The following is a 20,159-nucleotide window of genomic DNA, read 5'->3' on the forward strand; positions in this document are numbered from 1 at the left end:
TCCCCGTCGGGGAGGAACAAATTTTTAACATGGTTAGTTGTGGGGGAGAGCAGAGAGAAGACGGATGAGGTAGTGTTACCTTAGTCCTCGATAGTATAGTGGTTAGTATCCCCGCCTGTCACGCGGGAGGCCGGGGTTCGATTCCCCGTCGGGGAGGAACAACTTTTAACATGGTTTAGTAGTGGGGGAGAGACAGAGAGAAGACGGATGAGGTAGTGTTACCTTAGTCCTCGATAGTATAGTGGTTAGTATCCCCGCCTGTCACGCGGGAGGCCGGGGTTCGATTCCCCGTCGGGGAGGAACAACTTTTAAGATGGTTTAGTAGTGGGGGAGAGACAGAGAGGTGGAGGAGGATGAGGTAGTGTTCTTAGTCCTCGATAGTATAGTGGTTAGTATCCCCGCCTGTCACGCGGGAGGCCGGGGTTCGATTCCCCGTCGGGGAGGAACAACTTTTACATGGTCTAGTAGTGGGGGAGATACAGAGAGGTGAAGGAGGATGAGGTAGTGTTCTTATTCCTCGATAGTATAGTGGTTAGTATCCCCGCCTGTCACGCGGGAGGCCGGGGTTCGATTCCCCGTCGGGGAGGAACAACTTTTAACATGGTTTAGTAGTGGGGGAGGGGGGAGAGACAGAGAGAAGACGGATGAGGTAGTGTTACCTTAGTCCTCGATAGTATAGTGGTTTGTATCCCCGCCTGTCACGCGGGAGGCTGGGGTTCGATTCCCCGTCGGGGAGGAACAACTTTTAACATGGTTTAGTAGTGGGGGAGAGACAGAGAGAAGACGGATGAGGTAGTGTTACCTTAGTCCTCGATAGTATAGTGGTTAGTATCCCCGCCTGTCACGCGGGAGGCCGGGGTTCGATTCCCCGTCGGGGAGGAACAACTTTTAACATGGTTTAGTAGTGGGGGAGAGACAGAGAGGTGAAGGAGGATGAGGTAGTGTTCTTAGTCATCGATAGTATAGTGGTTAGTATCCCCGCCTGTCACGCGGGAGGCCGGGGTTCGATTCCCCTTCGGGGAGGAACAAATTTTAACATGGTATAGTTGTGTGGGAGAGACAGAGAGAAGACGGATGAGGTAGTGTTACCTTAGTCCTCGATAGTATAGTGGTTAGTATCCCCGCCTGTCACGCGGGAGGCCGGGGTTCGATTCCCCGTCGGGGAGGAACAACTTTTAACATGGTTTAGTAGTGTGGGAGAGACAGAGAGAAGACGGATGATGTAGTGTTACCTTAGTCCTCGATAGTATAGTGGTTAGTATCCCCGCCTGTCACGCGGGAGGCCGGGGTTCGATTCCCCGTCGGGGAGGAACAACTTTTAAGATGGTTTAGTAGTGGGGGAGAGACAGAGAGGTGGAGGAGGATGAGGTAGTGTTCTTAGTCCTCGATAGTATAGTGGTTAGTATCCCCGCCTGTCACGCGGGAGGCCGGGGTTCGATTCCCCGTTGGGGAGGAACAACTTTTAACATGGTCTAGTAGTGGGGGAGATACAGAGAGGTGAAGGAGGATGAGGTAGTGTTCTTATTCCTCGATAGTATAGTGGTTAGTATCCCCGACCCTGTACGCAGGCTGGGGTTCGATTCCCCTCGTTGGGGAGGAACAACTTTTAACATGGTCTCAGTAGGTTTGTGGGGGAGAGACAGAGAGAAGACGGATGAGGTAGTGTTACCTTAGTCCTCGATAGTATAGTGGTTAGTATCCCCGCCTGTCACGCGGGAGGCCGGGGTTCGATTCCCCGTCGGGGAGGAACAACTTTTAACATGGTTTAGTAGTGGGGGAGAGACAGAGAGAAGACGGATGAGGTAGTGTTACCTTAGTCCTCGATAGTATAGTGGGTTAGTATCCCACCCCGCCTGTCACGCGGGAGGGCCGGGGTTCGATTCCCCTTCGGGGAGGAACAACTTTTAACATGTTTAGTGTGGGGGAGAGACAGAAGAAGAAGACGGATTGAGGTAGTGTACCTTAGTCCTCGATAAAGTATAGTAGTAGTATCCCCGCCTGTCACGCGGGAGGCCAGGGGTTCGATTCCCCTTCGGGGAGGGGGGAACAACTTTAACAGGCTTGGTTTAGTAGTGGAGTGGAGGAGACAGAGAGAGTGAGGGATGAGGGTAGGATACTAGTCCTTTGATTGATAGTAGTTAGTATCCCGCCTGTCACGCGGGAGGCCAGGGTCGATTCCCTCGGGGAGAACAAACTTTTAACATGGTCTAGTATTGGGGGGAGAGGGACAGAGAGCTGGATGAGGATGAGGCAGTGTTACCTTAGTCCTCGATAGTATAAGTGGTTAGTATCCCCGCCTGTCACGTGGGAGGCCAGGTGTTCGATTCCCCCCCCATCGGGGAGGAACAACTTTTAACATGGTCTAGTAGTGGGGGAGAGACAGAGAGAAGGAGGATGAGGCAGTGTTGCCTTAGTCCTCGATAGTATAGTGTTTAATATCCCCGCCTGTCACGCGGGAGGCTAGGGTTCGATTCCCCGTAGGGGAGGAACAACTTTTAACATGGTTTAGTAGTGGAGGAGAGACAGAGAAAAGGAGGATGAGGTAGGGTTACCTTAGTCCTTGATAGTATAGTGGTTAGTATCCCCGCCTGTCACGCGGGAGGGCGGGGTTCGATTTCTTGTTGGGGAGGAACAACTTTTAACATGTTCCAGTAGTTGGGGAGAGATAGAGAGAAGGAAGATAAGGCAGTGTTACCTTAGTCCTCGAAAGTATAATGGTTAGTATCCCCGCCTGTCACACGGGAGGCCAGGGTTCGATTACCAGTCCTTACCTTTCCTTACAGACCTTACATCTTTTTCGGGTTGCCCCAGGTCCCTCAGTGTGATGCACCTCTAATGTCTACCAGAGAGTTGCTAGTACATCTTCTGGTATATTTTGCATCTTCCAATCTTGGATGGTCTGGGAAGCAGCTGAGATATTTGTCGAGCTTATTCTTAAACACATCTACGCTCACTCCAGATATATTCCTCAGATGAGCTGGCAACGCATTGAATAGACGCTGCATTATCGATGCTGGTGCGTAGTGGATTAATGTCCTGTGTACTTTCCTTATTTTTCCTGGTGTAGTTTTGGGCACTTTTAATCTTCCTCTGCTTACTCTTTCTGATATTTTTAGCTCCATGATGTTTTCGGCTATTCCTTCTATCTGTTTCCATGCCTGAATTATCATGTAGCATTCTCATCTCCTTTCTAGACTATATAATTTTAAGGATTGTAGTCTTTCCCAGTAGTCAAGGTCCTTAACTTCTTCTATTCTAGCTGTAAAGGACCTTTGTACACTCTCTATTTGTGCAATATCCTTTTGATAGTGTGGGTACCATATCATATTACAATATTCAAGTGGACTATGAACATATGTTTTATAAAGCATAATCATGTGTTCAGCTTTTCTTGTTTTGAAGTGCCGTAACAACATTCCCATTTTTGCTTTATATTTTGCCAATAGAATTGCTATTTGATCATTGCATAACATGTTCCTATTCATCATCACACCAAGGTCTTTAACTGCTTCCTTATTTGTGATTGTCTCATTATTAGGTCCCCTATATGCATATAGCTTTCCTTCTCTGTCTCCATAATTTATTGATTCAAATTTATCAGAGTTAAATACCATCCTATTTACCTCTGCCCAATCATATACTTTGTTAAGGTCTCTTTGTAGCTCGTTCCTATCTTCATCACAAGTAATTTCTCTACTTATTCTTGTGTCATCGGCGAAACTACTCACTACCGAGTCCTTAACATTACTGTCTATGTCTGCAATCATAATAACAAACAGTATTGCAGCTAACACCGTACCTTGTGGCACACCGGATATTTCCTTAGTTTCATCCGATTTCTCATCGTTTGCAATAACTATCTGTTTTCTGTTGTGTAAAAATTCTTTTAACCATCTTCCTACTTTATCCACGATATTGTGTTTTCTAATTTTCTTCGCTAATATATTATGGTCTACCTTGTCAGAAGCTTTTGCAAAGTCTAGATAAACCACATCTGTTTCGTTTCCGCTTTTCCTATTTTTGTATATGTTCTCACGGTGGACTAACAGTTGGGTTTGTGTACTTTTTCCGGGTACGAAACCAAGTTGTCCTATATTAAACAAATTATTTTTTATTAAATGTTTCATAATATTTTTCTTCATTACTCTTTCATAACCTTTCATAATATGTGATGTTAGACTCACAGGCCTATAATTACTTCTCTTGATCCACTTTTGAAAGTAGGGGTAATATATGCTAATTTGTGCTCATCATAAATCTTGCCTGTATCTACACTTTGTCTTAATAATATTGCAAGTGGCTTTGCGATAGAATGAACTACTTTCTTTAACAAAATAGCAGGGACACCATCAGGACCTGCAGCAGGTCCATTTTTAATTTCATTAATAGCCTGCACAATATCAGGGGGCTTTTCATTATATCTATGTCAGCTAAATATTCACTATTTTCATCCCTTACTTCTGTATCATTATCTTCATTATCAATTCTAGGGGTGAATTCTCTCGTTGTTTATAAGTCTTGTTCTGCCAATATGTTGCAAATTTCCTTTTTTTCATTCGTTAATCTCCCTTCAAATTCTTAGATGGCCTATTTCTATTCTTCTTTTATTCATCTTTTTCGCGTACGAGTATAATAGTTTGGGGTTTTGCTTGATATTTACTAGGATTTTTTCTTCCAAGTCCGGTTTTTCATTTTCTTTTGGTAGTATAATCTTTAGTTCTGCATTTTCTATCTTACTTTTTAGTTCTATAACTTTCCATGCATTTTTTTCTTTTGCAAGACCTTTTTTCCACTTTCTGATTTTCTGGAACAACATCCTTCTGTCTCTTGGTATGCATGACTGATGTTTACTTTTCTTCTTTGGTATATATTTTTCCACTATTTTCTCTAATATTTTATATAGTATCTCCGTATTTACTCTTATGTCATCACTTACGAAAATGTTATCCCAATCTTTGTTTAATTCTTCATTTATTTCTGACCATATTATATTTTTACTGTAGAAGTTGTATTTTCCATATCCTTCCCACTTTTTCATTTCTAGCTTATCTCTGTTTTCACTTGCTTTGGAATGGACTGTTAATTCTATGACATTATGGTCTGAAATACTCGCATTATAGACTATTATTTCTTTAACATAATTCACCTCATTCACAAATACTAGGTCTAAAGTATTTTCCTTTCTTGTTGGCAGGTGATTTATTTGTTGAATGTTGTATTCTAGTAGCATATCTAATAGCTTTTCGAATTGCCTCTTATCTTCTGCTCTACTATTACTCTCTTTTTTATATGTATAAATACAACCACAATCTCCTATTCGTTCTTTCCAGTCTATGAAAGGAAAGTTAAAGTCTCCAGATAGGAGAATAGTCCAGTCCTTGTGATTTCTACATATATCATCCAATTTTTCTATTATTATGTCAAACTCTTTAGTATTAGGGGGTCTATATATTACTATGTTCATTAATTTTTCAGATTCAAATTCTACCGCTATTAGTTCACATTCTGAGTTACTAGATTTCTCATATATTTTTCCTTGTTTTTTGTTTTTCCCATATATTGTGGTTCCTCCTTGATTCCTTTTTTTTCTATCTGATCTATAAGTTTGGAACCCTTTTATTTGATCATCATTCCCAGTCTCCTGGGAAAAACAGGGGAGGAACAACTTTTAACATGGTCTAGTAGTGGGGGAGTGACAGAGAAGTGAAGGAGGATGAGGTAGTGTTCTTAGTCCTCGATAGTATAGTGGTTAGTATCCCCGCCTGTCACGCGGGAGGCCGGGGTTCGATTCCCCGTCGGGGAGGAACAACTTTTAACATGGTCTTGTATTCTGGGAGAGACAGAGAGCTGGATGAGGATGAGGCAGTGTTACCTTAGTCCTCGATAGTATAGTGGTTAGTATCCCCGCCTGTCATGTGGGAGGCCAGGGTTCGATTCCCCATCGGGGAGGAACAACTTTTAACATGGTCTTGTAGTGTGGGAGAGACAGAGAGCTGGATGAGGATGAGGCAGTGTTGCCTTAGTCCTCGATAGTATAGTGGTTAGTATCCCCGCCTGTCACGCGGGAGGCCGGGGTTCGATTCCCCGTCGGGGAGGAACAACTTTTAAGATGGTTTAGTAGTGGAGGAGAGACAGAGAGGAGTATGAGGTAGTGTTACCTTAGTCCTTGATAGTATAGTGGTTAGTATCCCCGCCTGTCACGCGGGAGGCCGGGGTTCGATTCCCCGTCGGGGAGGAACAACTTTTAAAATGGTCTAGTAATGGGGGAGAGACAGAGAGCTGGATGAGGATGAGGCAGTGTTATCTTAGTCCTCGATAGTATAGTGGTTAGTATCCCCGCCTGTCACGCAGGAGGCCGGGGTTCGATTCCCCGTCGGGGAGGAACAACTTTTAACATGGTTTAGTAGTGGAGGAGAAACAGAGAGAAGGAGGATGAGGTAGTGTTACCTTAGTCTTCGATAGTATAGTGGTTAGTATCCCCGCCTGTCACGCGGGAGCCGGGGGTTCGATTCCCTCGTCGGGGAGGAACAACTTTTAACATGGTTTAGTAGTGGAGGAGAAACAGAGAGAAGGAGGATGAGGTAGTGTTACCTTAGTCTTCGATAGTATAGTGGTTAGTATCCCCGCCTGTCACGCGGGAGGCCGGGGTTCGATTCCCCGTCGGGGAGGAACAACTTTTAACATGGTTTAGTAGTGGAGGAGAAACAGAGAGACCTTACCTTACAGACCTTACATCTTGTTCGGGTTGCCCCAGGTCCCTCAGTGTGAGGCACCTCTAATGTCTACCAGAGAGTTGCTAGTACATCTTCCGGTATATTTTGCATCTTCCAATCTTGGATGGTCTGGGATGCAGTTTAGATATTTGTCGAGCTTATTCTTAAACACATCTACGCTCACTCCTGATATATTCCTCAGATGAGCTGGCAACGCATTGAATAGACGCTGCATTATCGATGCTGTTGCGTAGTGGATTAATGTCCTGTGTGCTTTCCTTATTTTTCCTGGTATAGTTTTGGGCACTATTAATCTACCTCTGCTTGCTCTTTCTGATATTTTTAGTTCCATGATATTTTCTGCTATTCCTTCTATCTGTTTCCATGCCTGAATTATCATGTAGCGTTCCTCTTCTCCTTTCTAGACTATATAATTTTAAGAATTGTAGTCTTTCCAGTAGTCTAAGGTCCTTAACTTCTTCTATTCTAGCTGTAAAGGACCTTTGTACAACTCTCTATTTGTGCAATATCTTTTGATAGTGTGGGTACCATATCATATTGCATATTCAAGTGGACTACGAACATATGTTTTATAAAGCATAATCATGTGTTCAGCTTTTCTGTTTGAAGTGCCGTAACAACATTCCCATTTTTGCTTTACATTTTGCCAACAGAGTTGCTATTTGATCATTGCATAACATGTTCCTATTCATCATCACACCAAGGTCTTTAACTGCTTCCTTATTTGTGATTGGTCTCATTTTTAGGTCCCTTATATGCATATAGCTTTCTTTCTCTGTCTCCATAATTTATTGATTCAAATTTATCAGAGTTAAATACCATCCTATTTACCTCTGCCCAATCATATACTTTGTTAAGGTCTCTTTGTAGAGCGTTCCTATCTTCATCACAAGGTAATTTCTCTACTTATTCTTGTGTCATCTGCGAAACTACTCACTACCGAATCCTTCACATTATTGTCTATGTCTCAATCATAATAACAAACAGTATTGCAGCTAACACCGTACCTTGCGGCACACCGGATATTACCTTGACTTCATCCAATTTCTCGTCGTTTGCAATAACTATCTGTTTTCTGTTGTGTAAAAATTCTTTTAACCATCTTCCTACTTTATCCACGATATTGTGTTTTCTAATTTTCTTCGCTAATATATTATGGTCTACTTTATCAAAAGCTTTTGCCCCCAAAGTCTAAATAAACCACATCTGTTTCATTTCCGCTTTTCATATTTTTGAATATGTTCTCACGGTGGACTAACAGTGGGTTTGTGGTACTTTTTCCGGGTACGAAACATGTTGTCCTTTATTAAACAAATTATTTTTTATTAAATGTTTCATAATATTTTTCTTCATTACCCTTTCATACACTTTTCATAATATGTGATGTTAGACTCACAGGCCTATAATACTTGCCTCTAGTCTTGATCCACTTTTGAAAGTAGGGGTAATATATGCCTAATTTGTGCTCATCATAAATCTTGCCTGTATCTACACTTTGTCTTAATAATATTGCAAGTGGCTTTGCGATAGAATGAACTACTTTCTTTTTAACAAAATAGCAGGAATTCCATCAGGCCCTGCAGCAGCTCCATTTTTAATTTCATTAATAGCCTGCACAATATCAGCTTCATTAATATCTATGTCAGCTAAATATCACTATTTCATCCCTTACTTCTATATCATTATCTTCATTATCTATTCTAGGGGTGAATTCTCTCTTATATCGTTCTGCCAGTATGTTGCAAATTTCCTTTTTTTTTCATTCGTTAATCTCCCTTCAATTCTCAGAGGGCCTATTTCTATTCTTCTTTTATTCATCTTCTTCGCATATTAAGAGTATAATAGCTGGGGTTTTGCTTGATATTTAATAGGATTTTTTCTTCCAAGTCCCGTTTTTCATTTTCTTTTGATTGTATAATCTTTTGTTCTGCATTTTCTATCTTACTTTTTAGTTCTATAACTTTCCATGCATTTTTTTCTTTTGCAAGACCTTTTTTCCACTTTCTGATTTTCTGGAACAAGATCCTTCTGTCTCTTGGTATGCATGAATGATGTTTACTTTTCTTCTTCGGTATATATTTTTCCACTATTTTCTCCAATATTTTATATAATATCTCCGTATTTACCCTTATGTCATCACTTAACGAAAATGTTATCCCCAATCTTTGTTTAATTCTTCATTAATTTCTGACCATTTTATATTTTTACTGTAGAAGTTGTATTTTCCATATCCTTCCCACTTTTTCATTTCTTGCTTATCTCTATTTTCACTTGCTTTGGAATGAACTGTTAATTCTATGACATTATGGTCTGAAATATTCGCATTATAAACTATTTATTTCTTTAACATAAATTCATCTCGTTCACAAATAACCTAGGGTCCCTAAAGTATTTTCCTTTCTTGTTGGCAGGTGATTTATTTGTTGAATGTTGTATTCTAGTAGCATATCTAATAGCTTTTCAAATTGCCTCTTATCTTCTGCACTACTATACTCTCTTTTTTATATGTATAAGTACAACCACAATCTCCTATTCGTTCTTTCCATTCTACGAAAGGAAAGTTGAAGTCACCAGATAGGAGAATAGTCCAGTCCTTGTGATTTTTTTTACATATATCATCCAATTTTTTCAATTATTAAGTCAAACTCTTTAGTATTAGGAGGTCTATATATTACTATGTTCATCAGTTTTTCAGATTCAAATTCTACCGCTATTAGTTCACATTCTGAGTTACTATATTTCTCATATATTTTTCCTTGTTTTTTGTCTTTCCCATATATTGCGGTTCCCCTTGATTCCTATTTTTTCTATCTGATCTATAAGTTTGGAACCCTTTTATTTGATCATCATTCCCAGTCTCTTGGGAATGACCAGGTTTTCACTTATATTCATTATATCTATTTTCTTTTCATTTTGGGTTAGTTCTTCTAAGTAACTCTATTTTTCTTTTTGAGTTACTCGTAACTAAACCCTGCGCATTCATCACTATGATGGTTTGCGTGTTTTCTCCTTCTCATGTAATACTGGTAGTAATAAGGATTTTCCCATGTCTCTTTCTGTTCTGGTATGTTGTTCTTTTTTTTCATTTCCAGAAATTCTGACATTAAAAAATCCAACTTTTCCATAATATTTGACTTCCTTCCTTCATCATAATTATTCATTTTGTGTCTAATCTGCAATTTTCTCCGTTTCTGCAATATCCTCTGCATAATAAATACAGTTATTATCTCTTGAGTAGAATTTGCGGAGCTGATGCTTTGAAATTTTTTGCTGACACCTCTGCATATCTCATTGGTGGGTTTGCTTTTTCTCTTTTACCTGATATTCTTGATTTTCTCTCTTTATTTGTTTCTTTCTTATTTTGGATTTTAGTTACTTGGTTGGTTATTTATTTGATTATGATTCATGGCTACAGGGTGCATATATTTGCATTTTTTGTCGAACTTACATCCTTTTCCTTCTTTTAGGTTTTTACATATTTTTGGATGCAGATCTCTGCAATCATCCCCATATCCATCTAAGTATGCACATTTACCATATATTTCATAGTTTTGACATATCTTAGGATGTTTGTAGTAACATCTTTCTCCAAATCTGCAATTCCCTCTTTTTCAAAAGGTTGTAGATTTTGTCTTTCTTGTCTATTTTTTCTCTTTCCCGTCATTGTATAGATCTGGGTAGAGCCTCTTCGGGATTTGCTTTTCTGTTGTCATATCGTAATTTATTTCTTCGTAGGTATGCTGCTTTATTGCCTCATATGTAGTATCAATGAGTATCTCTGCATCCATACTTTATCTTGTTCTTTGTTTTCCTTATTTTTTTCTGTCATTTCATTTTTGTTTACTTCTCTTCCGTTTTCCTCTTCTTCTTTTTCTTCTTCTTCTTCCTCTTCCTCTTCTTCTTCATCCTCAACTATTTGTACATTCAATCTTGATTTAATAAAACATTGTCTATCCATTATAGACATGTTGAACAAAAAATTCTTGTATCTTTTCTTCAAATCTTGTATTACCTCAGCACACTGTGGATGGGTCGGAATGTTGCATGCAGCACATTTTATGATTAGGTTTTGTGGATTGACTATGCTATACCAAACCTTACACAGTTTGCATGCTTTTGGCATTCTTTTTCCTAAATGCATCAATTAGGATATTCACAAGATTCACCTTATTCATTTTCTTTGTCGGAATATGTTGGTTTATGTATATTTTTCTTTATGAGTCTCTTGACCACTTGGATTTTATTTGGAACTTCTTCAATTATTTTTCAAGATGTTTTCATTAGATTTGTTCCAGTTTGAAGGATTATATCCTTCTAATATATCTATGAATGCTTTTGTATCTTTTTGGTTAGGACTGTTGCTGATTTCATAGATGAGAAATGCCAGTTCCCTTCCTGCTACCTCATCGTATTGCGAATCTGCTAGACACGCCAAATTACGCCACCTCTTCCCGCAGTTGGAACTTACTGCCATCTTGTTCAGATTTATAGTATTACACTTGATAAACTAACTTAGAAGACGCTTTATCCTACTATTTTCACACTAATCTTATCACCGATAGTTCACGAACACTTCTAGATATTTCTCAAATTCTAGTCGTATGTTAAACTTGTGATATCTGTTGATTAATCCTGACCTTCACCTTGTCTGAAGTGAAGAAGAAGAAAGGAAAAGAAAAGGGACCTTCACCGGCTCGGCGGGTACGACTCACCAAGCAAGATGGCTACTTACGAGAGGATGAGGTAGTGTTACCTTAGTCTTCGATAGTATAGTGGTTAGTATCCCCGCCTGTCACGCGGGAGGCCGGGGTTCGATTCCCCGTTGGGGAGGAACAACTTTTAAAATGGTCTAGTAATGGGGGAGAGACAGAGAGCTGGATGAGGATGAGGCAGTGTTATCTTAGTCCTCGATAGTATAGTGGTTAGTATCCCCGCCTGTCACGCAGGAGGCCGGGGTTCGATTCCCCGTCGGGGAGGAACAACTTTTAACATGGTCTAGTAGTGGGGGAGAGACAGAGAGCTGGATGAGGATGAGGAAGTGTTACCTTAGTCTTTGATAGTATAGTGGTTAGTATGCCTGCCTGTCATGCAGGAGGCCAGGGTTCGATTCTCCGTCGGGGAGAAACAACTTTTAACATGGTGTAGTAGTGATGGAGAGACAGAGAGAAGGACGATGAGGCAGTGTTACCTTATTCCTCGATAGTATAGTGGTTAGTATCCCCGCCTGTCACGCGGGAGGCCGGGGTTCGATTCCCCGTCGGGGAGGAACAACTTTTAACATGGTTTAGTAGTGGAGGAGAGACAGAGAGAAGGAGGATGAGGTAGTGTTACCTTAGTCCTCGATAGTATAGTGATTAGTATCCCCGCCTGTCACGCGGGAGGCCGGGGTTCGATTCCCCGTCGGGGAGGAACAACTTTTAACATGATCTAGTAGTGGGGGAGAGACAGAGAGAAGGAGGATGAGGCAGTGTTACCTTAGTCTTTAATATTATAGTGGTTAGTATCCCCGCCTGTCACGCGGGAGGCCGGGGTTCGATTCCCCGTCGGGGAGGAACATCTTTTAACATGGTCTATTATTGGGGGAGAGTCAAAGAGCTGTAGGAGGATGAGGCCATGTGACCTTAGTCCTCGATAGTATCGTTTAGTATCCCTGCCTGTCACAGTGGAGGCCAGGGTACGATTCCCCGTTGGGTAGGAACTACTTTTAACGTGATCTATTGTCAAACTCGGCCTTTTAGTTCGCTGACGCTTTAGTAGTGTATAACGGCGATTTTCCGCACTGTTGCCATTCTCCCCAAGTACTTCCGCCCCACCTCTCTCTCTCTCTCTCTCTCTAGGTCTAGGTGCAATTTTTTTTATAGAGGTTTCCCCCAGTAGGGCTACTCCTCTCCATGGTGTTAATCAGGAGACTCTTCGTCTTAGCTCTCCTCTATGTCAATGATGAATGGCTGTAAATCTCTCAACTGCTTCATCTTGCTTTGTATCTTGTTCCTGAAGCTTCTCCACGTGTTTTATTGCCTGCTTCCAGTTTTCCGCTGTCACAGTGCTTAAAACGTCCTTGACCAAATGCTTAAGTTGGCAATTTTTAATTGTTTTTTCTTTGAAATGTAAGTCTTTACTTGATCCCATATGAGCTATATCGGGTTGTACTGACAGTGGTTGTCCTGCTTCTGAAGCAAGTGTTCCAATCAAGTAAGTTTTCTTTCCATAACTCATTTCTTTTGCAAAATCATAGAGCTCCACTTTCAGCATGTTGTCTTGTGGATGTGCACCATTCTTTATCAGCTACTCCTTATCACTTCCTTTCTCCAAGATAATGTTGGGTTTTTTTCAAGCACCATCGAGTGGTAGGATGCATTGTCCATCACAATTACAGACTTCTGTGGGATGTTAGGTAACAACCGAGTTTTAACCATTGTTCGAAAACTGCAGCATTCATCTGATTGTGATAACTACCATCATTTTTTGCTTGAAAAAATAAGTTAGCATTCTTGACAAAGCCTTCTTTCGTTCCTGCATGAAGAATGATGAGGCGATTTCCTTTTCCTGTAAGCGGCTTTACTCTTGTTGCTTGTGTGGAGGCCATGTCAGTCTAACACTTTGCAACCGTGTAATTCTGATACTTGCCACATCTCTCAAAAATCTCGTGCAAGCAACAGCAACATCACTTTATTCCATAAGGAACTTGCAGCCATTACCTTGCAAAAATCGGAAGCCAATCTGCAACAGAACTCTTCAAGTGACTCAATGCTACCATTGTGATATATTTTCTCTCTTAGCTCTTCCGGGACTTTGTAGAGTGTAGGGATTTCATTATTTTCATAAAATTCCAATAGAGTTCTTCTTAGGATACACTTATCGAAGTCATCAAAATTCGTAACCGTTGCAGACTGAGTTTTTCTTGGTGAATAGAAGACAGGTTTCTTGTGTTCAGCCTCTGACCACCATTCTTGATTTGCTTTGCTGCAAATCCTTCTAACTGTCCTTTTACTTACTTTGGTGGCTTTGGCTGTCTGAGCAAGGGCTTCAGTGGATGGTATTAAAGGTCTGCTGTTGGGCTTTTCATTTAATAAGTAGAGATTCACATTATAAATTATTTCCTTCGCTTGACTATGCAGGTGGGGGCAGCGAGAAGTGGGAGATGTTTCCATGTTGGGTCAGTGACTCAGTGACACAAAATGACCTTGTCAGGCTGAGGTGGCAGCAGAGCACAGTGTTGTTGTCAAATCTTGGAAAAAAAAAATTTAATAATATTAATTTTACCATAAAAAACTTAGTCATTCTTAAACATTCTAAGTTTTATTATAAGGCAGAGTAATTACCATATATTTAGTTAGTATAAAAAAAATATTAGATTCATTTCGTTGTCACTGTCATGGGGTATTTATTGAATTGTAGCAACTGTGCAGAAAATCCAGGCTAAACACGGCCAGCGCCTTAATAGCCTAAAAGGCTGAGCTTGACTTGAGTAGTGAGGGAGGGACAGAGAGCTAGAGAAGGATGAGGCATTGTGACCTTAGTCCTCGATAGTATAGTGGTTAGTATCCCGCCTATCCCCGCCTGTCATGTGGGAGGCTGGGGTTTGATTCCCTGTCGGGAGGAACATCTTTTAACATGGTTTAGTAGTAGGGGAGAGGCAGAGAGCTGAAGGAGGATGAGGCAGTGTAATCTTAGTTTTTGATAATATAGTTAGTATCCCTGCCTGTCACGTGGGAGGGCGGGATTTGATTCCCCTTTGGGGAAGAACATCTTTTAACATGGTCTAGTATTGAGGGAGAGACAGACAGCTGAAGGAGGATGAGGCAATATAACTTAAGTCCTCGATAGTATATTGGTTAGTATCCCCGCCTGTCATGCGTTAGGGCAGGGTTTGATTCCTTTCAGAGAGGAACTGCTTTAAACATGTTCTAGTCGTGAGGGAGAGACAAACTTGGAGGATGATGAGGCATTGTAACTTTAGTCCTCGACAGTATAGTGTTTAGTATCCCTGCCTCTCACGTGGGAGGCTGATGTTCGATTCCCCTTCGCGGATGAACATCTTGTAACATGACCTTATATTGAGGGAGAGACAGAGAGCTGAATGATGATGTGGTAATCTGACTAATGTCATCGACAGTATAGTGGTTATTATCCTTTCCTGTCACAATGGAGGCCACGATACAATTCCCTGTTGGGAGGATCATATTTTAACATGGTCTAGTAGTGAGAGAGAGACAGGGAACTGGAGTAGGATGAGCTATTGCTAACTTAGTTTTTGATAGTATAGTAGTTTGTATCCCGGCCTGTCACGCAGAAGGCCAGGTTACAATTCCCCTTTGGGTAGAGGCATCTATATAGTCTATTAGTGAGGGAGAGACAGAGAACTGGAGGAGTATGAGGTAATATGACCTTAGTTTTCGATAGCATAGTGGTTAGTATCCCCACCTGTCAGGAGGAAGGCTGAGGTTTGTTTTACCAGTCGGAGAGGAACATCTTTTAGCACGGACTAAAAGTGAGGGAGAGACAGAGGATGGAGGAGGATGAGGTAGCGTGTCCTTAGTAGTCTATGATATATTGCTTAGTATCTCTGCCTGTCATATGTGAGGCCAAGGTTTAATTCCCTGTCAAAGAGGAACATCTTTTAACATGTTCTAGTAGTGAGAGACAGAGAGAGAGCTGGAGGAGGATGATGCAGAATGATATTAGTTCTTGATAGTATAGCTGTTAGTATCCCCACCTGTCACACAGGAGGTCTTGGTTTTATTCCCCATCAAGGAGGAACACCTTTTAACATGGTCTAGTAGTGTGTGAGAGACAGAGCTGGGGAGGATGAGTCAGTATGACCTAAGTCCTTGATAGTATAGTGATTATTAACCCTGCCTTTTAAGTGGGAGGCTGGGGTACAATTCCCTGTGGGGCAGGTATATTTTTAATTGGTCTAGTAGTGAGGGAGAGACAGAGAGCTGAAGGAAGATGAGGTCATATACTCTATGTCCTCGATAGTATAGTGGTTAGTATTTCTGCTTGTCATTTGGGAGGGTGGGGTTCAATTCCCCATTGGAGAGGAACATCTTTTAACATGGTCTAGACTCTAGTAGAACTGGAGGAGAATGAGGCAATATACCCTAAGTCCTTGGTAGTATAGTGCAGGGGTTGGTAATCTTTTGAAGACACTGTGCCAGTTGATAAATAATACCATTTTTTTTTTTACTACCTTGCATGCCAGTTGTTATTTTTTAGCACTATATAGGAAAAGTAAAATCATAATTGTACAGTATGTAGTGACCATTTTCATTATAATGTATTTTCCTGAACATGCATAACATAAATGTAATAATTTTGTTGCAGTTAGTATTCTTTGTAACAAAAATATCTTTTATTTCAAGTTTATACCTCACCACATCAGTGCAATCCTTGCCCTTGCTTCCCAGAGGCCAAAATTGAAACTTCAGGTGAATAATTGGACACCTTGAGTTTCATACAACTCTCAGAGTGATCCATTGTAAGCCTGCTGCAATGGGGGCTGAGGATGTGCTTCATGTGTGAAAATATCTGCTCACATTGATATGTGGATCCATGTGCTGATAGCAGTGCAAAAGCTGCTTTCTTCATGCAATTGAATTTACCAGGCAGTGATGTCCAGGACCTTAAAATGGAGGATGCATGATCATTTTTATTAGTTTCCAGTATTTCTCGAAGATCTTTAAATTTAGCTCACCACAGTGATGAGGCCTGAAAGTCAATTAACTGCATTTCCAACTCCTCAGTTTCTATCCACTCAAAGAGAGTCACATCCAAGTCACTGTATTTAAAGGTGTCTGGTCTGATTAAAAATGAAAACACTGGGCCCATGTGTTGGAAATCTTGAAATCTGATTGAGAACTCAGACTCTAATTCTTGCATGTACAACTGAAGATCAGTAGTGTTGACAGGATGAATTGCAGAAAAGTTCTTCAAGTTTTTGAAATAACCGAAAGAACCAGTTTTGATATCTGTTGAGTAAACTGCAAGCTTCGCAACAAATGCCTTCCAAGTATCGTACAAATCCATCACTGTTTTTCCTGCCAAGAGAAGATTGAGGTAGGTCATTCAGATGTTTGGTGATGTCTGAGAGAAACATAAGTTTCACAATCCAATCTCTGTCCTCCAGCTCAGGATAGTCTTGGCCTTTTTCTGATAAGAAAATTTGGATTTCATCAAAGCATTCCACAAATCTCTCCAATACCTTCCCACAGCTTAACCACCTAACACTGCAGTGCAAGGGTATATCTTTGCACGCACTGTCCACCTCTTCAGGGAAAGCTTGAAACCACTTTTGTAACAGTAGTCATCGCCTTATTGAGATCAGAGCTCAAGATCTTGGCACAAAATTTCTTGATGAACTATGCAGTGCAATTTCAGAATGGGGTGCCCAATTTTATCCTCAACCATCTTAGTAAAACCCTTGTTTTTTCCTACCATAGCAAGAGCACCATCTGTTGTAATTGCAAAAATCTTTCCTATGTCTACCTCTCTTTTCTCAAAATGGTCAATGAATGCCTTCAGTATGTCTTCTCCCTTGGTGGTGCCATACATAAGTTTAAGACAACACAGCTCCTCGTGTACCTCTGTGTCACTATGCCTGGCAAAAACAGCCAAGCAAGGAATGCCAGTGATATCCACGCTTTCATCCAGGGCCACACTGAATACAGGCATACTTGTTAAAGCAACTGTTTCCTGCTGACTTACATTATCACCACGGTTCTAGAGATGATAATGTGTTTATTTGATATGCCATTAAATAACACCTCAGAGCACTTGAGGAAAGCTTCTTTAATAAAATCTCTATCAGTAAAAGGCTTTCCATACTTAGTAATACACAGAGCTAGTTTGTAACTGGCTTCATTTTCATTGTTTTTGCTAGCACTAAAGTTTTTTAACACATTACTTGGTTTCTCATAGTGGGATACTGCTTTCTTAATTGCCTCAGTCTTGTCAGCACTATCCTTCCTCGTAAATACCTTTTTATCTCTGTACATGTCCTTTTCTTATTATATACTAAAATGTAGAGCTATTCACGCCCTTTCTGCCAACGTACACATCATGTGAATACGTTTCCTCTACACCAAAATATATGTGTATTTTTGGCTGTGAAGAAACACAATCATAGCGGGGCTCTGTCCCTTTTTGTTTATATTTGTTCGTGCGTGTGTGACGGACACTACATTTTCGTTCGCATACCACCTTATGTATAGCCTCTCTATGGAATAAAGTTAGTTGGAACTCTCTCCTTGTTTGACTCAGTCTTCACAACTGGTGACTTTCCGGATTAAGGATGGTAGCGGCCTCGGCCCTACCCCAGAAAACTTTTAGCGGAATCCTTACGGTGTTTAGTTTAGGTTTTCTGAAGTTCCTATCCGGGGTTGACCACAACACCATTAGCGGATTCAAAACCGCACGTCCCCTACAGGAGTGTTTTCGCGTTCATCTTCACGGTTTGGCCTGCCATTTACGACATCTGTCGACTGTAAGTGTGAGATGTCAGACTCGGAGAACTCTCCTTGAAATTGGGAGCTGTCTGTCGCCTTCCCCTCGGGTTCCTGACGCCCAGACCTGCCCCTCGATCCATGCCCTCAAGTGGTTCCTCTGCGCCATCGGAGCTCCACTCCATCCAGCTGCCATTCTTCTCCAGACAGGACGTCGCAACCTGGTTATACAGGGCTGAGATCCAGTTCCGGAAGTAAGGCATCACCAGGGATGGTGCTAAGGCGGACCTCATCACTGGAACCTTCCCGGAGGACATTTTTCACCACCTCGCCCCATGGATGTGCAGCCAGCCCGAGGAGCTGCCCTATGAGGGCCTGAAGATGCAGCTCATTCAGGCCTTATCCCTCCCGGTCCCCGAGAGGGTCGCCTGCATCTTTGACCTGGTGACCAGCCAAATGACCACCAAGGACCCGAGACTAGCCTGGCATACGCTCCAGGACGTGGTACTGCTGCTGGAGGTGGACCCCCAAGGCGGCAGGAAGGAGGTAGACTTCCTGAAGCAGCTCTTCCTCCGCCAGTTCTCGCCACAGGTACACAGCCAGATCCCCTACGCAGACAACCAGGACATGGAAAGCCTGGTGGAGTAGACCCACAGCCTGTACACCGCCACCCAGGCAGCGAGGACTGGGTCTCAATCGACTGCCTCAAACCCGCCGTCATTCCTGACGAAAACGACCCCGCAGAAGGCCCTCGCAGAACTCCACCTCGGAATGTAGCACCGCCAGAGCCCTGCAGCACCCGTAGACGTCGCTGGGGCCGCCCAAGGAAAGCAGTTGAACCTCCCAGGTCCACCTAGTGGCAGCATCCTGCTTCCTGACTCGCCAGACGACGAGGACCCAGAAGACATTCCCAGACAAATGTCATCATGGACCCGTGGACACCTCCAGCCCCCTGCAAGATTCCGCTGACCATAAGCCAACGATTACCACTCAATCATTGTCTTGGGGGCTAAGTATTTGTAAGGACGACATTCGTGCCGAATGTCCGCCCTTCCTCATAAATACCTTTTTATTTCCATACATGTCCTTTTCTTATTATATGCTAAAATGTAGTGATTTACAGCCTTTCCGCCAATGTAGACATCATGTGAATACATTTCCTCTACACCAAAATATGTGTATTTTCAGCTGTGAAGAAACACAATCACAGCGGCGGCTCTGTCCCTTTTTGTTTATTTGTTCGTCCATGTGTGATGGATACTACGTTTCTGTCCGCATACCGCCTTATGTATAGCCTCTCTGTGGAATAAAGTTAGAGCTCTCTCCTTGTTTGACTTGGTCTTCACAGGTTTAGTAGTGAGGGAGAGACAGAGAGCTGAAGGAGGATGAGGCAGTGTGACCTCAGTCCTCGATAGTATAGTGATTATTAACCCCAACTTTCATGTGGGAGGCCGGGTTTTGATTCCTTGTTGGCGAGGAACATCTTTTAACATAATCTAGTATTGAGGGAGACACAGAGAGCTGAAGGAGGACGAGGTAGTATGACATTAGTCTTTGATTATATTGTGGTTAGTATCCCTGCCTGTCATATAGGAGGGCAGGGTTCAATTCTCTGTTGGGCAGGTACATCTTTTAACATGGTCTAGTAGTGAGGGATCGACAGAGAGCTGGAGGAGGACGAGGCAGTATGACTTTAGTGTTCAATAGTATAGTGGTCATTATCCCCACCTGCCACATCGGAACCTGAGGATCGATTCCCCCATTGGGGAGAAACATCTCCCAATTAGGGTGGGGGACCTCTATAACTACCAGTAATTCATTGGTTAATATGTGTAAGTTACAAATTTCTGATAGGGAATCAACAATTGCCTCCTGCATGACATTGTAGATCTGAGGTGGGCAGACTGTGGGCAAGCACACCTCCCCCCCCAAGATGTTAGTATGAAAGAGAAAGATTATTTTGTATTTCAAATTCAAATGT

At 41.8% G+C, this 20,159-nt stretch overlaps 1 long non-coding RNA gene and 11 other non-coding genes across 12 annotated transcripts in view; all 12 read left to right on the forward strand.

Annotated features, from left to right (window-relative positions):
• Positions 1-20,159, forward strand: part of LOC135205965 (uncharacterized) — a 146,731-nt gene that overhangs the window by 14,556 nt on the left and 112,016 nt on the right. The gene's annotated exons all lie outside the window — the stretch shown is intronic.
• Trnad-guc (transfer RNA aspartic acid (anticodon GUC)) lies at positions 85-156 on the forward strand. The gene has a single exon. It is a non-coding gene; the product is annotated as a tRNA-Asp (tRNA).
• Positions 228-299, forward strand: Trnad-guc (transfer RNA aspartic acid (anticodon GUC)). The gene has a single exon. It is a non-coding gene; the product is annotated as a tRNA-Asp (tRNA).
• Positions 372-443, forward strand: Trnad-guc (transfer RNA aspartic acid (anticodon GUC)). The gene has a single exon. It is a non-coding gene; the product is annotated as a tRNA-Asp (tRNA).
• Trnad-guc (transfer RNA aspartic acid (anticodon GUC)) lies at positions 515-586 on the forward strand. The gene has a single exon. It is a non-coding gene; the product is annotated as a tRNA-Asp (tRNA).
• Positions 808-879, forward strand: Trnad-guc (transfer RNA aspartic acid (anticodon GUC)). The gene has a single exon. It is a non-coding gene; the product is annotated as a tRNA-Asp (tRNA).
• On the forward strand, positions 1,095-1,166 carry Trnad-guc (transfer RNA aspartic acid (anticodon GUC)). The gene has a single exon. It is a non-coding gene; the product is annotated as a tRNA-Asp (tRNA).
• Positions 1,238-1,309, forward strand: Trnad-guc (transfer RNA aspartic acid (anticodon GUC)). Its single transcript has one exon. It is a non-coding gene; the product is annotated as a tRNA-Asp (tRNA).
• On the forward strand, positions 1,675-1,746 carry Trnad-guc (transfer RNA aspartic acid (anticodon GUC)). Its single transcript has one exon. It is a non-coding gene; the product is annotated as a tRNA-Asp (tRNA).
• Trnad-guc (transfer RNA aspartic acid (anticodon GUC)) lies at positions 5,732-5,803 on the forward strand. The gene has a single exon. It is a non-coding gene; the product is annotated as a tRNA-Asp (tRNA).
• On the forward strand, positions 6,024-6,095 carry Trnad-guc (transfer RNA aspartic acid (anticodon GUC)). Its single transcript has one exon. It is a non-coding gene; the product is annotated as a tRNA-Asp (tRNA).
• Trnad-guc (transfer RNA aspartic acid (anticodon GUC)) lies at positions 11,928-11,999 on the forward strand. Its single transcript has one exon. It is a non-coding gene; the product is annotated as a tRNA-Asp (tRNA).

This window comes from Macrobrachium nipponense, chromosome 29 (genome assembly GCF_015104395.2).
Source record: "Macrobrachium nipponense isolate FS-2020 chromosome 29, ASM1510439v2, whole genome shotgun sequence".
NCBI lineage: Eukaryota > Metazoa > Arthropoda > Malacostraca > Decapoda > Palaemonidae > Macrobrachium > Macrobrachium nipponense.